This window comes from Anas platyrhynchos, chromosome 2 (genome assembly GCF_047663525.1).
Source record: "Anas platyrhynchos isolate ZD024472 breed Pekin duck chromosome 2, IASCAAS_PekinDuck_T2T, whole genome shotgun sequence".
Classification (NCBI taxonomy): Eukaryota; Metazoa; Chordata; class Aves; order Anseriformes; family Anatidae; genus Anas; species Anas platyrhynchos.
The window spans coordinates 29,822,322-29,840,513 of record NC_092588.1 but is presented as its reverse complement, the minus strand read 5'-3'; the positions used below and the strand labels follow the sequence as shown (position 1 = coordinate 29,840,513).

Sequence of the window (18,192 nt, the reverse complement as noted above, 5' to 3'; positions counted from 1 at the left end):
CTTTTCTCTCAAAGTAAGTTTTGAGCCTTCATTTACACATCATTTCTGAGCCATACATACATGATTTTCCATCTGCAAGCAAACCTCGCTAACTCCATATCCAGAGGTCAGTACCTGTCCCCCCCGCTCCCCCCAATTCAGTTTCAGAGAAATGCCCATGTGCCAAATGTGCCCATCACGTGTAATGATTTTTATTCACTTTGGGATACAACAAGCAGTGCTTGCCATGCAGGAAATGATACCTAACGGCATAACCATTCCCAAAGAAATAACGAAGTTACTTTCCAGGTCTAACTACAGAAGGTGTTTCGATTTTCTCCACCCAGCTGCACAGAGCAGCTGCTTTCATTCATTCTTTCCAGGTTTCCGGAGACGGCTTGTTTCTGGACATGATCCTAACACAATCACTGGCAAATTGTAGGGTATCTGCTTCTTCAGCAGTATTTCTTTGCACATCATGAGGTGGCACTTCCAGACGTCTCATCACGGTTTCTATCAGCCATGCCACGTCAGCCCCGACCACCTCACACCTCTGCTGCCAGCACTGGTGAGGATCCCTTGGTGGAGCAGACGTGGTTTTGTGATGGTGATGTTGCATAAAGATTAGATTTGTGGGGAAAAAAAGGGATGAACTCTGTCGTTTTAGCTCTATGTTGACTGTGTGACAAAACGTTACACTTCAGGTTTGTCCTAAACATGAATTCCACCCTGAATTTAAGTGGCATTCCCAGTTCCTTCATACTCATACCTCAAAGGCACAGATACCTAGAAACAGAACCATTGAAATACTTTGTAGGTTTCAAATTATTTCAAATATCCTCAAATCACGTGAATACCACCTCAATCTAATTGTGATTTTGTGTAGTGGCCTGCACTCACAGGTATCTAAATTAAAACCCTGCTACTGAATGTCACGTTCCTACCTGTCACATACCAGGGTGAATCCTGAGAGACTTCATTGAGGTTTTCAGAAGTTTGTGTCTTAAATGTAGCAAAAGCAGAATAAAAATTAGCAATGATAAATCCAATTTCACAGAACTGGATTATATATGCTAGCATGAACACCCCAAAATAATAGCACAGAGACCATAGGATCTTGTGTAGAAAGTAGTGCTGATAAAGTGCAGCTGGGCTTGCCCCTCACTTCAGGGCAGCCCCGCAGCTCAGCCTTCAGCTGAACCTTGCCCTCAGACCTTTGGTCGGGTTCGCTCCGGACCCGCCTGGCCGCCCCTCGCTCCGTTTGGGTGGGTGAGCACAGGAGCAGGGGTCGTTAACCAACAACCGGTCTTTCAGCCGGCAGTTCAGTGACAACCGTTTTAAAGTTTTGGGAACGTGGTGGTAGGAGGGGGAAAAGAGGCTCGGAAAGGTCTTAGGGACATGTGAGACCCCCCAGGCCTGCCCGCTCGCCTGCCGGAGGGGCGTTTCTCCCTCTGCAGAGCTGCTCCATCCTCCAGCACACCACCTCTTCTCCCCAGGACTCCTGCAGGTCAGGTCACGGCCCCTCAGCTCAGCAGGCAGAGCAGGACCACAGGTGAGCCCCGGAAAAGTCAGGCAGGGTGAGGGAGGAAGAGCATAACCCAATCCTGCCAGAGGGAGAGGGGGCGAAACACCTTTGGGGTGAGGAGGGAGATGGAAGGGCAGCCCGGAGTCCAGCGGGCAGATGGGCAGGGCAGTCCCAAAATGGGGCTCAGAGAATACTTTTGATTAGTAATCTGAGCTGCTTTTTACTCCTGCTGGGTTATCAAATGCAACGAGAAGCCAGTGTTGACAACTCCGCAACAGATTGGTTCAAGATTTCTAGCACTTCCCTGGCGAAGCCAGATTGGAGCTGTAGTAAGAATAACTTCTCTCACAATATTTGATACAAACAAAGGGTAGAAATGACTGCTTGCTCGGTTTCTTCCAGCCCGTCTGACATACAGTATGAATGGGACCGAAGCCGAACCTGTACTGCCCTTTCAGAGCTTCCCACGGGAGCTAAACGATGGAGAGAGTTCTCTAAGGACGGTCAGGGAGTGCTAGCTATAGGGCTCTTCAGTGCCTTTAATCCGCTACATTCACAAATAGTTAAGAGCCAAACATTGTCCCTGAATGCCAGCTTTTTATCATGAGAGGCAACATCCCCTCTGCTCCTACCTCTTCCCAGACCGACACTATGTTTCTATTCCGTGCCTTTAAAAAAGCCTAGCACCAGTAGGAAGGAAAGAAACCCCCAATTTTCCACGCCGTTAAGCACAACGTTTTTCAAATCACGACCTGCTGAAGCAGTCAGTCATTTTTCATTTTTTTAGTGCGCAACAGATCTGTTTGTTTGAGCCTTAGTATTCAGACCAGCACGTGCACTAATCATGCGTGTCCCACTTCTCCCGTAACGCCTGGCATTTGAGCCCCTGCCAACTTCTTTATTCGGGGACCTGCCTTCTCCACACCCCCTTTGTAAACTTTGCATTTGTTTTGCTTTGTAGTGAGCATTGAAGTTCTCACTCCAGCTGGGAGGACAGTCAGGCACCTTCGGGAACAAGGCAATGATTGACAATATTAGGCAGAAAATTGTCTACCAGATGCTGCTCAAAAGGAGAGGTGGCAACCTCCCGACCCCCTTTCTCAATAAGCGAAATCATCGCTTCTGTGCCTTGCCTCTGCCCCAATCATCAATTGAGCAGGGAGCACGGGGTCACCGCTGCGTCTGGCTGGTGTGCAGCGAAATCCCACCCTGCAGACAGGGCTATGCTTTTTGCTGGAAGGAGGCTCCAGCACCAGCCATGCATTGGAATGAAGCAGCCAAATTCGCCAGCAATTAAGCATTTCTCTCCCCAGTCACTGCTCTGAAACATTTACTAGCTCTGAGTAATCTTACGGGTACGGAAAGGAATTCTGGATATAACATCCTCAGACTGCGAGAGAATGAACATCAACTAAAATGGCACGTCCTTTTTAAACCCCCTCACCAACGTTTTTGTTATTAACTATTTCAATCAGGAATTTCACAAAGCTGACACGTCTAAGTCTCTTAAAAGGCCCTCTTTACCCAGAAAAACAGGTCAGCTCATCTGTTTCATGCTAGTACAAATACGATGGCTACAGATCCCCCTTTTTCAAATCAAGTAGTATGAGTAGCAAAGCCATGAATTTGAAAATAAATAAATCAAACTAACGTTTTCCTACTTAATTAGTCCAGAGGGACCAAGGAAGAAAATAATAAAATAAAAAAGAACAAGAGGAATAAAGAGAACAAACACAGCACAGGATAACAACAGCAAAAAATTCAGTCTACAATGAGAGCAGAAAAACAGAAAACACAGGCCTCTGGCACGCAAATGTGTGAGCACATACTGGAAAGAAATGTACATATATTTTACACAAAAACCTGTTGGGGGTGGGTGGGGTTAAAGTGTACATGTATTTTACACAAAAACCTGTTGGGGGTGGGTGGGGTTAAAGTGGTTTGTGAATAATAGCAATGAGTGTGAATAATACTCCCTAAAATGATACCAGAATAAAAGGAAGTGCATAGAAAAAGAAAGACAGTAAGTGAAATATTATTTTAAATAAGTGTATTCATTGCCTTAATCATGGAACTTCCCATGTAAGTTAAATTAAACATATGTTAAAAAATTGCAAGATTGGCACACCAACTTCCCCTTTCTCAGTGAAGTGTCAAGGAACTCAGCTTGACTCTTAAAGAGTCAAGACTGAATTTGCGGAGGTAGCAATTACGAAGAAAATAACTAGCTGTTCCTTTCAAAATGAGCAAATTAGATCAAGCACTCAGGAAAACATAAATATTACAGGACCCCATAAAACAGTACTTACAGACTCACTTTTTACGTGGGAACTCCACTGTAAATGTTGTGGAATCATGGAAAAGAATTATATATATAGCTGTCAGTCAATGTCAGCAATAAAAAAACATTTCATCCAATAAATTAAGCAACGGATACAATTTTAGTTTGATCATACTGCTACCTATCTTACGATAGCATAGTTTTTATTTTCATGAATTCTTAATGTTGGAGATGAATGCTCTCTGCTTGGAAAATAGCACTCCAGATTTCTGGCTTGCATACTGCACTGACATTAACCCCAAAGGCTCTTTAGGTAAATTCTATAGTAATTAGAAGTTAATGGAAACACCAGCTGGACAGATAACTTGGGGATCACCCAAACCACACAGATTTTGTAAATTTATTAACTGAAAGCCAGGACACCAGTTTGAGGGTTGGAGCCATTCTCCATGGTGTACGTGTTCCCAATTCCCAGCGGGTACACGGGGCTCGTTAAAGCCCCCATTTGTTGTGTTTTTCAGGAAAGTTCCCTCATGGAAGTTTCCCCGGAGGCGCTCCTTCCAGTCAGCTCCTGGGGAGCGCTCCCCGCACACAGCAGACAGCTCGCACGGCCCGCTTTTCCCTGACTAAAACCAAACCGAAACTAACCCTGGAAAAAAGCCACCTCTGGGTCATTTCTTTCCTCCTCCTCCGCCCCTTTTTTTGGGAACAAGCCGCCCCACTTCCCTAGGGAAATCCGCCTGACCTCTTCCTGCCTCTCCCTCCCCGCTCTCCTCCAGGAAAATAATAAATAAATAAATAAATACATAAATAAAGCCACGAAACACCCCGGAGCCGGCCAGGCACAGCGCCGCCCCGCTCGGCAGCAGACTTCTCCCCGCCTTTCTCCGTCACGCAGCCGGGGACGAGCTGAGGCGGGCAGCGGTGCCCCCGATCTCCACAGCCTCCCCGCGGCCAGCGGCCGCTGCCCCCGGCTGCGTGAGGACCCTGCGGGCTCCCTGGGGCCCGTGGCCGTTCTTCCGGCCGCCATCCCGCTCGGCTTTCCCCTCAGCTGCCTCCTCCCGCCCTGCCGCCGCCATGCGCGGCCCCCTCACGCAGCTCCGCCATTCCCGCCCGCCGCGCGCGCGGGCCGTTGGCGGCCGTTGCGCGGCAACGCGGAGGGGGGGAAAATGGCGGCCGGCCGGCCCGCTGAGGGGAGCCCCCCCCAATGAGTCCCCCATTGCAATAAGCGGTTTTTATAACTCGTAAATAAACGTCTCAAAGCCCCCGTTAGCGAAATTAGGATTGCATAAGACTTTCAGCTCCCTTAAAAAAAAATAATAAAGATATATATATCCAAGTAGAGCGTTTGTAACCTTTGTGGTGAAAATAAATACAATTCGGAAACTGGAAATAAGTAAACAGTCAGCTATCTGCAAATACATACAAAGGCCAAAACTTTGCTCAGTTGCATCTCATGGTTTTCAAGCTAAAATTTGGCCGACTGGAAACCACAGTTTTTGAGCTGAATTAGATCGGGACAGTCTGTACTCCCGCGGTTACATATTTTACAGCAGTAATACCAATGTAAGCGTGTAACATTAAACAGGCTGTGGGTTTGGGGCAGAATGCGCTTCCTGAGCTTGCGGTGCAGTCACGGCTGCGACTCGCAGCTGTGACGAGCTCAGCTCCTACACTGCAGCGGCCCTCCCCAGGAAACAGCAAACATTTTTACATTTCACGTCCTAAATCTCATTTACTGCTCTGCCTGGTGGCTGGGGCTTTGGTTTCGTTTTGAGGGAAGATGAAAAAAAAAAAAAAAAAAGATTGAAGTACTTTGTGTTTTCTTGCGATTGCTTTTTCAATAATAATGGTCTAGCTGGGATTATTATCTTTTAATTATTTTTGTTGTTGTTTATAAATGGCTGAATTTTGTTTGGAGCCACCAGAGTGACTTTGTTTTGCTGGCTCCCTTTGGTAGAGGTGTGTTATATCTTAATCAGCGATTTGTGTGAGCAAGGAGGAAACCTTGCGGGTACAGAAAGTGTTACTCAATACCAAGGGTTCTTTTTTTCAGTTGTGTACAGAACAAACTTATTTGTGTATAAACATTTTTAAATATATATATTTTTAGAAGATGAATGAGCTGCTACTGCAGGCTTTGTTGTGGGAGGAACAGAGCAGCGGGGTGGGAGGTTGGGGCGGAAGGAAGAGAGCCCAGGGAGAAGCCACCCGAGTAACCCTGGAGGCTTCCCTCCTCTTGGTGTTAAGGCTGCTTGGTCAGAACGTGCTAACACAATGCAAGGCTGGTGTAGATGGCAAGATAATGAGTTTTACTTGAGCTACAATTTAATGAAGCATCTACCGCCTTGGCTGAGTTAGTCATTTGGAACGTGTTACTTAGATAAACAGTCTCAAGGCAGAAAACAAAGGCAGAATGAAGCGGCTCAATAAAACACAACATAGAGAAGGAGCAACACAAAACAGCAGAGGACAGCTGTAGGCACAGAGGAAGGACAGCAAAAGAGGAGTGGGGGGCTGGCGGGGTCAAGTAGTAGCCCCAGGGCATGGAATGAGAGCAGAGATGATGAAACCAAGATTTTTGTTTCCGATATTTATTTCCTCATATAATTTTGCCTCGAACACAGCTCTTTTTCACAGGGAGTTTACAGGGACAAAGGAGAAGTAGGTAATCAAATGGACATTACAGGCCTGTAAAAGAGGCTTGTGATAATTACCTGTGACACCTGTACTGTCCTGAAGATGTCTGGTGCAGCTTCTGATAACGACTTGGATCACTTTCATTCTGTGTCTCTATTTCTGTGGTCACATTGCCCCTTCTGCCTTCAGAAGTTCAGCTGGCTGCAAACCCAGACTTAAAAGACGTGGGACCTAGATTACCACTTTCCTACAGGAGCAGGAAGTTCATCTTGCTGAATGACTGACTCTGTTTTTAAAGAAGAACTAACCTCTTCTACCGCAAAGCATTAGGTGAGCAGCCTGTCACACAAACCATTATTTGAGTATTTTAAGTTTAGTATAGCACAGTTATTTCTAAAAGATGAGTTAACCAACACCATCTATTCCTACTAGTTATCTGCAACTAGATTACAGAGAATGATACTCCGTTTGCACATGCATTTTGCAAACTTACTCCTCTGTTGTATTCTTTATTTTGCAAATTGCAGACATTGAGATGAAGGGTCTATAATTTCCTAGCTTGCCTTTCTCTTGGAACACTGGTGCTGCACTGGCACGCATCCACTTTGCTGTAACTTCATTTGAATACAGCAAATTCTTTATTATGATTAACAAAGGGTTGCTCTCTGGTCTGCTTTGAATCTCAGTCTGCTCATGGAGATTAGTAGGTTTTGAGCAATGCCAACTCACTAAATATCTCCGCTTCACTGATCTCGAAGACGTTTGTGACAATGGATTTAGTAGTCGTTTTCATGCATGTTCTTGCCTTTGAATGGATAATACCTTGATTGTTCTGATTTCCATTGCTGTTTGATTCTCTGTCCCATTCAAAAGGGTTTTAACTCAAAACTCTTTCTTCGTATGTTGCTTCTTTGAGATACATAAACACATTTGTTCCTGTTTTTAATCCTTGAATGCAGCCTTCTTTCACCTCTTTGATTTTCTTTTAGGTGAATACATTGCAAATGTCTGTGTATTACCTCCCTCTTCAGGGTAGAAACAAATAAAACTTTCTCTCCCAAGGAAAGACTTACAGAGATTGTTCTTTGACCAGGAAGAGGCAAGTGGTTTTAAAGTAGGGAGATCTCAGTTACATGTCCTGCTGAAGCTCTGTCTCCCATTTCACCACAAGAATTAGAGTATAGGTTACAGTAAAATCTTAGGAGATATCGGATCAGCTACCCCCTTTATTTTTTTATATCAATTTCTCCATTAACCTCTTCAGCTTTTGATAGGTCACATACAGACTTCATTGAGCTCTTCAGTCTTAAGTATTTGTGACAAGTATGCTCTCTCAACTTGGATCATTTCACTTCAAATCATATTTTCAGTATTGTTATTTGTAAAGGTTTTTCTCAGTTCCACTGCAACATAAAATAATCTTCCTGTCCCTGATATGTGGAAGAACATTTTATGAATTACTCAGTTAATGGAAGTAGATGGGAATTTATTTATGTTGATCACAAGTACACGCGGAGTACTTTAGAGTACATCCACCGTCTTAATTTCTAACTTTTCAATTAAGGTAATGGGCATGAGCCACAGTGCATGTTGCCACTTACAGAGGTTTTCTTTTATACATTTAGTTCCTAGTCTTCTCTAGGGGTTCTGACCACCGAAACATTTGAGTGTTAAAGCCTTTGTATTTCTTTTCTGAAATGAAGATATTTAATAGGTAAAGTGCTCTTGTGTGGTAAGAACTCAATGGTTCTAGATAGCTTACATATAAATAAAACAATGACCAGCAAATTCATCCCTGTCTTAAAATACTCATTGCCAAGCAGTCATGCATGTAAGGTTTTCTAATGGCTAATGATGGTATGGTATGGTGGTCTAGTTAGGAAAATGTCTTACATTTGTGTGCTTCCCTTCTTCCAGCTGGAACAGGGCATCACCGTTATTATCCTCTCCTACATCATGAGGATGTGTTCATTTAGAGGATTCCCTCATGGAAAGAGGACCTTATGTCGCTCATTTATTTCAGAGCTAGGCACGTAATAGACAAGTAGAACCAGGAGTTAAGCTTTTTTGAAGAGGAAATATTTACAATTTGAGGTTTCTTTTCATTAATGTTAATAAGAAATAGCACGTGATATTTTAAACAATATCGTATATTGAGGTTTATGACATTAATTCTGTCAACTCATTGAACACAACCCTGTGTAATAAAACAGGATCCTGGAAAGAAAATCTTTAAATTTTCCCTAGAGAAAGGTCATTAGCCCCCTCCTCCTTCACAAAAAATCATAAGACAAGGTGCATTATTTTATCTCAAAGTATTAGAGAAAATTTTAAACCCTTCAAAAATACTAAGTTAGATCCCTGAAAACAAACAGACCTCTGAAGCCTTGGGTTGCTGCCAGGTTGAACTGTTGACTTCTCTTTTAAATGCTGCAGGAGAACAGCAATTAATCTCCAAAGCCTGGCTTGGTTTCCGAAAATGGATGAGCACAGTGAATTCTGTATTAAACTAAGGAAATTTACTAGACTTTCTCAGAAAAATAAAAGCAGAAGTGTTCAGAGCTCTCAGTTCACAGAAAATGGGGAAAAAAATAATAATAATAATTAAAAAAAAAAGGATATCGTTTATTCAGAGTATTTCAGAGATTTTCTTTTTTTGAGGCAAATCTTTGCTGATCTGTCTTACTCAATATCTTTACCTGCATTCCAAAGGCCAATGCTGTCTCTGAGGTACAATTTCCCACTGCTTAACCCAGTGGGTCAGTAAGGATACCTGGCCCTGTACATAACACCCACACTGACATCATCAGCACAAAACCAAAGGAGGTGGTCTAAAAACTCTGCAAGAAAGCTATGCCAGCGCCGTGCTGCTCTCACAGCAATAAGGCAGGAAAAATGTGTTCACTGGCTGCAGCCTGCCTGGGAGAATTGCTGTCACTTCTCTCCACTCTGAGAGCCAGATCAGCCTGAGCTGCGAGCCGCTGATCTCTTCCACCTGGTGCTCATGATTTTGGGCAGGAAAAATATCATAGCCTAGGGCTGTGAAATCTAGGGCCAGGTTTCATTAAAGACAGTGTCTGAATTGCTACCCAGCAATGTGAGGTCTGCCTGGCATCAGTACTTGCCCAGGGATGTACTCAGCCCTGCTCAGTCAGAGATTTATAAACATTTCATTATAAAGTGTTGGAAAACTGGCCTTTGTTTCTGGATTTAAATTCACATGTGCTTTGCTCCCCAGTTTCCCTGCAGCATAACCCTGGGCTTTGCTACTCAGGTAGCCACCTCCAGCCCTTCCTACCGGACACAGTGTTTCCAAATATTTGTTCTGGGCTGTGCTGCACTGGGATCACATCACCTTACAGATTTATATAGCTTCCAGCATGAGTCACATTGTACCTAAAACATCTCTGAGTCGTCAGCATTTCCAGCTGAGGTAAAAAAATAAATAAATACACACCTATAATCCTTGAGTTTTGACTTTGTTCCAGCCACCTTGATTCTGCTGCACTGACCTGGCCTGAAAATAGCAGCAATGGCAGGAGATATTATTATTTTGGTGCATTTGTTCCCTCAAAAGATAATTAAACTATAAATTATACGTGTAGATGTGCACCAAAAGACGCTGTGACCATTGCAATTTTTCCATTGATCAAACTTGAATTCCATGCAGAGTTACAATCCGGCAAGAGGTTTCCAGAGTATGCACAGAACATTTTCCTAACACTGAACTTTAAAACCAGCCCATGAAACTTGGTATGATTTTAGATGAAGGCAGAAGGATTATCACTGAATCTGCCCAAAATTCTCAGTGTTGAGACAAGCAGGAAGATGGAATAAAAGATTTTCCAGTTTGCCTGTCAGCAATTAGGAGGAACAGGAGATAATGAGGAAGAAATGAATGGCATTATTTTGGAGCAGACCTAAAAAAAATAGTGCATGGTTCATCACGGGACTAATATTGTATAGTGATTGATGATTTTGTAATCAGAGCCTACATGGAGAGAAACAGGCTGTAAATTAAATGATGGAGTATTTCATAAATGGCCTGGAATTGTAATGCAATGATCAAGAATTTACGGAGAAAGACTTTTATGCCCCTTTCTTAGCAAGCTGCAGCCTTTCTAACAGAAATAATTAGGGTTCTGACAATGTATTCATTTGAATTAAGGATTGAGTTTGACAATAAAAAATAGCCTATAATCTGCGTGTCATGTGCAGCTTTCTAGTGACACACAACCTCATGGTCTAGTGCACCAGCATTCATTGCAAATTAGTCTCAGTTTTACTGCATTCTTCAACCACACCAAGTGTAAGTACCTGAGGAAGAAAATTCTTTTACTATATCACGGCTAGTTAGGTGGCTCTTACTACTAAAAAACTGGAAAGTGATTCAGTGACAGACTTTTAGAATCAGTGTCTCTCTGTGGTTAGAAATTTCCTTTTTTTTTTTTAGACTTACTAGTAAAGGAGGAGGAGGAGGAGGAATCTGTTCTCTTTCCCCTTTGAAATCCTCAGGTTGGCAAGCCAGTTGGCAAGCCAATGGCTTCCTCGAGCAATTCACCACAGTTCCTTTCTGGAAACCTCTCTAGAAGCAAAGCATTCCCTTTAGCTCTGCACAGAGGTGGAAAAGTGAAGATGGAAAGTAAATTACAGCATCTATTTTGGGAGACAGGTAGGATCCTGGTTAGGAAACTGGACTAATATGAGCAAACATTCACCAAAGAGTCTGTGACAATTTCAACACAACAAAACATCTTTTGATCAAAGCCAGGTACGTATAGCACATGGGCAGATCAGCAATGCGGTACACATAATACCCCTGACACCACCAGGAAACCATGAAGTTCTGGATATATCTTGCCTGTGCTCCACATAACATATGTGCATACTCTATTTGGGAAACCCAATGGCAGCGGCCCTAGTTCTTTCTAATGTTGGGTGTCGAAGGGCAGCTGACCTTTTTATTGATGTCAGTATCTAAGATACACGACAACTGCTAATTCTCAGAGAGGTTCTGGGCACAGTCTTCCACTAGCTCATCAGAACGATGATGGTCTCCTTAATGATGGTATCATTATTCAGCTCTTAAACAAATGGTAAATAGGAAGGGATCTTCCTTTCTGTGATCACAGTCTACCAAAACAGCATTTTTGAATTACTTCACCATTTTCAGGGTCAGCCTGAACGTTTCAGAGTCATGGGGAAGGTCATTGCAGCAGCTACTACTTCTGAGCATTCAGCAACTGCTCTTGAAGCCTTTGTGTGGGTCTGAGCTGGGGCAGCTTTTACCTTAGTGGCAAAGGCGTCCATCCTAGCGAGAAGCTTACAAACCTCATTAAAATATTCCTTTGTCATTCTGTTTTAATAATGTCTGGTAAAAGGTTTTCTAACTTAAATACATGACAAGGTTCTTGTCTGTTTGTAGTGCCTGAATCTTTTTTTTTTTTTATCTCGGTCTGAGAAGATGGAGCACATGTTAGCACGTGGAGGGGATGAGACACCTATTTCCAAGAACTGTGATTCATGGTTTACTTTTACCCCAGTGTGGTCATGGCAATAAATGTGTCTGTGCAGTAGCCATCAGCGAGGATTTCAGCGGCTGTACCCAAGCTCTCAGAGATGAGCATGTGAAAATTCAGACTGGCTGTGAAAAGGGGCACACACAGGAGAGAGTCACGAGCTCCTGACTGCCCTGTGGTTTTGGTCATGAGGTGAATGACAATTTACGTTATAACTGTGTGCTTCAGTGCTCCAAGCTCTAGGGACTTTTTTAAAAAAACTTGTTTTCATGCAATATTTTTATCTTAAAGCTCCATTATGTAATCTGTATACACACAGGCCCAATACAAAATGTTGTGTTGAGATACACACTAAATAAAAAATAGTCGTCATTGGTCAGGATAACACATCCAGCCCTTTTCATGGAGACTGGTTGAAGGATGACTGCATTACCACATTCATGTAACCTAAAGATATTCAGCCTCTCACATGTAGCCCTCTTATGGACAGTTTTGCCTTACAAGCTTGTTTTTACTTTTTTTTAACCTAAAAATACTATTGCTGAATTCAGCTTTGTTGTACCATACACATACTCACCAAGTAATATGTATGCCATATATTTAGGGAAATAAATGTCATTAACTTTCATGAAACAATCAAATGCTCTAATGATGGACAGGACAGAAGCACCCAACAAGAGACTTAATCACTGTTTTTTTTTCGTAGCAGGATTTGGGAAGCATGTAGTAAACAAAGGATGAGGCCACATGCTAAGCAGCAAGGAAAAAAATAAAATAGTGACTACCTGCTCATTAGGTGAGTATTGTCCGTTCTGTGCACTGGGTGAAACAAAGGGCTGGTGGAAAAAGACAGCACCTTCCAGCACCTTCCAGGAGCTATTTGATGTAGAGAAAAATGGCTATCAAGAGATGCTCCTAGTCAAGGGATGCTGGCAAGTACTACAGCAGTGGTGATGGGCAGAGAGCAAAATCATCCAGCAAGTTTTGTATCCACTTCAGAAACTCTGCTTGGTCTCATACTACTCTTTTGAAGCAAGGAGACAAAGTTCTTCAGTGCAGCTCACTGAGTTATTGAGCTCAGAAATCAGGAAAGTCTCTTCCAGCCATAAAATCAGCAGTGGCAAAGCAGCTGTGACCACAGTGAGCTGGAGTGAAATCAGGGTAACAACCAGAGCCCACCCAACAACCAGAGAAATCTTTTCAATTTCAGATTTACATAACAAGGCAATCCTTTAACATTGAATATAAGCAGGTACTGAAGCTTTTGAATCCAACCTGGAACTTGTCGTGTTTCATGCTCTCATGATGGTGTTAGAGCCAGAGACAACTTCTGAGGGATGTTGAGCCAACACTTTTCACACATGTTCAGTTTGTTTATGCTGCGTTTCTCTTTTTTTTTTTTTTTTTAAACTTTGGCTACAAAATCATGCTTCATAGAAGAAAAGCCTGGCAATGCAAGGAAAATTGCTGTAAACAACTACAGTGAGTGCTCCAGCCTGTGCACAATAGACATGCTAGAACTCAAAATAGCACCACAGAGGACAAAAAAAATAGTCTTAACAATAAGAATATTGTTTGTTTTCAAGAAATGCTGGGCATTGTTTTCAGTTCCTAGATTAAGACCATCTCCAAAAAAGCCTTTGTTATTGCCCAAACTAAACTCAAGTTAGGAAGCATTCTTACTTCACTTACGAATTTACCTCCAAAAACCCAGTGGTGGGAATGCAAGAAGTGAGCATTTGTTCAAGACCAAAAGCCTCATCCTCTTCCTTTCCTTTGTCTCCCTGTTTTGCCAGGTGTGGGAAGAGCAGCTTTAATGAGCAGCAATAGAAACTAAGTGTCTAAGAGAAACCGAGTTCGAAACTGAGAGCTTTTGGCAGCAGTCCCCTTTCCCCTCTTTTTGAGATCCTTAACACATGCCAAAGCTTTTCTCTTAACACTTGCCAGGGCTATTGAATACTGAAATCTGTGTTCTGAACTTAAAACTCTGAGACGTGTATGGAGGGTGCTCGCTGCCCAGCATATCTGCCAGAACCCAGCAAGACTGAAATTTTAATCATGGATTCAGCTTTGGAATCCTAGAAATGAGAATTAATCCTGCCCGTGCTCTGTCTCGCCTGCACTTCCCTCTTCTCCCAGCTCTTTTGTCCCATCAGGCACAAACAAGAGTTTCTTGTATCCTGCGGTCTCTCTGGATGGCTGTGCTGGTGCAAAATTGTCCCTGGGACTCATGCTTTCTTTAATGTTTGTTGGAGCAAGGAGTACATCGCTTGCAGCACAAATATTGCTCACAATAAAACGGACAGCACCAGATGCTGGTTGTTCACTAGCATCTATTACTAAACACAAAGTTGTACAGATGTGTGCAGTATCAACACAAGGTACACTAAAGCAGTCCAAACTGATGGACTCTAGGAATTCCTCTTATTTTATCCTTTTTTTTTTTTTTTTTTTTTTTTACAGAAATTATTCATCAGGTATAAAAATGATTTTAGGGGGTGTTACTAACAGCTTAACAGCAAGCTTGCAAGCTTTTTATTTTTGTCTCAACATGGAAAACAATTCATGAGTTAAACATTAAACTCCCTACCCAGTGCATGAGGAAAGCTACATGAAGACCCCAAAACCTACCTGACAAGGAGAATACCACCTTCAGGGGTGCACTGAGAAAAAGCATCCTGTGTCCTGGACCCTGCAGTGTCCTGGACCCCGCAGAGACCAGTGATGGATTCAGAGGTGACCATGCCATGGGCTTTCAGCTGTCCAGGAATGCTGGAACACAAAGAGAGACTTCTTCTGAAGGCAGGCTGGTGGATTTAAGGACTCTTTGACCGAGAACAAAACACATGACCTGTGATTTAACATAGGATTTTACCAGAAAATGTCCCTCCTTCCCTGAACGTGCCCACTGTGGCTGCTTGTTTTGGTGCTGAACTCCCTGACATTGAGTTGCATTCAGTGAGCTCAGAGCATGCTTACTGGATCAGTGCCCTCAGAACAGGATCTGTCTAGGTCCTGGGTTCCAGTGGCACCTACCTAATTAAATAAGACACCTAATTACTTGGATTAGATTACAGCTGGGGATGGCCCAGTTGGCATGTAAGCAAGTGCTTTTAGTGGACTTGCAGGCCGTATGGGGGACTATCGAGTGAATTTATGTATTTTTTAGAGCTAACCAAGCAGCTGCGAAACAGCAGTAGGTCTGGAATGCACTTTGAAATTTTGGGTGATTTTTGATATGTGAATCTTTCTCTGGCTGTAACTCCAAGCCTGACATGTCCCAGATCTACCAAACTGGATCTCTCAAGCCAAGAAGAGGAACTGCCAAGTTAGCAGCCCCACTCAGTGGGCATGCATTAAAATAAATAAATAAATAAATAAAAATCAAGCAGAGGTGGGGAAATTCTAGCTGAATAAAATTGCACTTGCTCATTCACCTGCCTCAGACTATGCTCTCTGTCCCTGAAGAGTCAGTACAGAAGTAGCAAGAAGCACCATGTGGTATGACAGCCTTCTCATTCTTTTTCCTCTGTTGAAAAAGTACTTTACAGAGGAACAGGCAAGTTAACTTCATCGTGAATTAACTGCACTTTGGATGGCATTATTTGACTTGCCTGGCTTTCAGAACTGCAACTTTCATCTTCCTGCAGTATGAAAATTGCACACACGTTGCTGGAGACCAGTCCCTCAATGTGCAGCTTCCGTTGTTAGTCCTGAAACACTAGAGAGACATCTGGACTGCACTTAAATCAGTGGGGGATGCCCTGGCATCCAGATCTGTCCAATTCTCGAGCCAGATCTTTATCTCAAAGTAGTTGAGGCACACCGCTAAGCAGTTCTGACTGCACTGTGATGCGTTACACAGCGCTTTACATTTCTCAGTACCTTACGATGGAGATGACACGTGCTATAAAGCATTAGGTTTGTGTGGATTTGCCAGGAGGGCAAGGGTGCACAGAGACATGAATGGAAAGGACGTGTGCTCACCGTATGGGTGTACTCATGGTTGCTTGCTCTCTGGATGAGTTCATCCTTGCACTTCTCCAGAAGAGAGTATGTGCCAAGCATTTCTTCAGGCTAAGTTTTCCGCATTACAAATAGTAGTTGGCATTATCTCACCCAACACACAGGTTTCAAGACACAAGCTGTCAGAACAAACTGGAGTGGTTTGTGTCTGGAAGATGAGCATCAGGAAGTATCTGTCTGGTATGGTTTGGTCCCTGCACGTGGCAGACAAACCCTTAATTTTCTCCTCTGCATTCCCTACTGACTGCCTCAAGTGGTTGTTCTCGGTACATTGCCTGTTTGAAACTCCTCTGAAGGCATCTTTCATGGTGCCATTAGTGGTATGGAGGACTCAGACTCTTAATTATTCTTCTCTGTTAGGCATCTAGGGCTCTAAGATCCTCACGAGCATCCTCCATGCATGTTAAAGCATTTATTCTTGAAAGCAAATGAAAATTTGCTGGGCTCAGGTTCAAAGAAACCCCACAGAATTTGTATTTTTTTTTAGACTAATCTAAAATTATTTAATTCATTAAGAGCATGTCTGTACAGCTCCCTCAGGCACCAGGTTAATCATGTATGTTTTAGTTTTGCCATATCTGTGGCTGAGAGGTGCAGGATAACCCCAGGCCATCTCCCCTCATGAATGGTGTTTTCATTGCTGTAGCACCTCATGGAGTTGTTGCCGCCAGCTCACACATTTCCAATGTGCTTCCCAACTGTCCTCTTCCATGAACCACACCAAACTGACCACAGACTGAGGAGCTTTTCCCCCATTTTCACACCAATTTATGTTTTCTGACAGTTCTCACTGTAGACCCTTGCTTGGATTATGCAAAGTGGAACAGCATGCAGGAAAAGCTTTGAAAAGGGAAGTTGCATGATACGAAGTCTGCATTTCTCTGGCTTCTCCCCTCCCCATTGACTGACACACACACACAAATAAAACAAAACCACTTAATTATCTCCCTTATATGCAGTAATTACCTCGTTTGTGGCCAAACCACAGTGCTGGTGCAGAGGCACACTAGCTCCTGCTGCACAGGCCTGCTTGGCTGCGAGGAGGCTCCGTAGCTGGGGCTTGGTCCTGGCCATGTGGGGCTGGAGCAGCTCAGGGGGCATCACCCCCTGTGCCAGGGCCCACAGAAAGCTCTGCCAGCATGGGCTACAAAAACAGGCTGTGCTGGAGCTAGGGGGATCCCCGGACACCAGATCCATTGGAGAACACCCAGGTGGTCCTAACTGGGATTTGGAAACCGTTGACAAAATAATGCTTCTGTCTAGAATATCATAAGCATTGCATTACAATGAATAACAGAAAATTGACTTTACTCCCACTGTTCTCTTCCCACTCATCTGCCTGATGAGTGTTTTAGTTGCAAATTACCAAGGACAGGATCCTTGTCTTCTTCCCTTTCCATTTACTGCTCCTTACACTGTCCCCAACAGACATGTCACAGGCATGTGGCAATCACCATCACTCAGTCATGTACTAAACCTTTAAGTGTGACCTAGGTTGCAAAATCTGGAGGGAGAAAAAACTCAGATTTACAACAACCTTCATGTGCTTCGTACAGTTTTTGTGCTATTTTTATGCTCATAACTCACTGAGTCACTTTTTATGGGGGAAAAAAGAAAAAAGGAAGAAAAACAAAACCAAAAACAAACAACACCAAAAACTTGATTGTGCAATTAAAGACAAGGCCACTGAAAATAAGGTCACAGTACTACTTTTCCACAAGAATCTCCTGATTTGGTGAACAAGGTGGCTGAACGGGATCTGCTTGAAAGAGTCCCATGGGACAAGGCCCTGGAGGGAAGAGGATTCACGGAAACTGGTTGATATTCAAGGATCAACCAAGTTCAAGAGTGATGCAAGCCAAGCAGCAAGAAGTCAGGCAAAAATGCTGGGAGGTCTATATGGATGAACAAGGAGCTCATGGCAAATCTCAGACACAGACACAAAAAAAGCCTACAGAAGGCAGAAGCACGGCAGGTAACTTGGGAGGAATACTGAGACATTGTCTGTACATGAAGAGACAAAGTTCGGAAAGCCAAAGCCTGACTGAAATTGAATCTGGTGAAGGAGTCAAGGGCAACAGCCATGGCTTCTCTAAGTTTAATTAGGGAAAATGTGGGCCTGCTGCTGAAGGTGGCAGGGGCCCTGTGACACAGGACATGGCAAAGGCTGACATACCAAATGCTTTCTTTGCTCAGTCTTTAACAGTAAGACTGGCCCTCGG

At 43.4% G+C, this 18,192-nt stretch overlaps 1 long non-coding RNA gene across 1 annotated transcript; it reads right to left on the bottom strand.

The window, feature by feature from the left end:
- Positions 1-175: 175 nt before the first annotated feature.
- LOC140001849 (uncharacterized) lies at positions 176-5,516 on the bottom strand. The gene is made up of 2 exons (XR_011807436.1): positions 3,417-5,516; positions 176-3,367 (listed from the first exon to the last, which is right to left on the bottom strand). It is a non-coding gene; the product is annotated as an uncharacterized lncRNA (long non-coding RNA).
- Between the last annotated feature and the right edge of the window lie 12,676 nt (positions 5,517-18,192).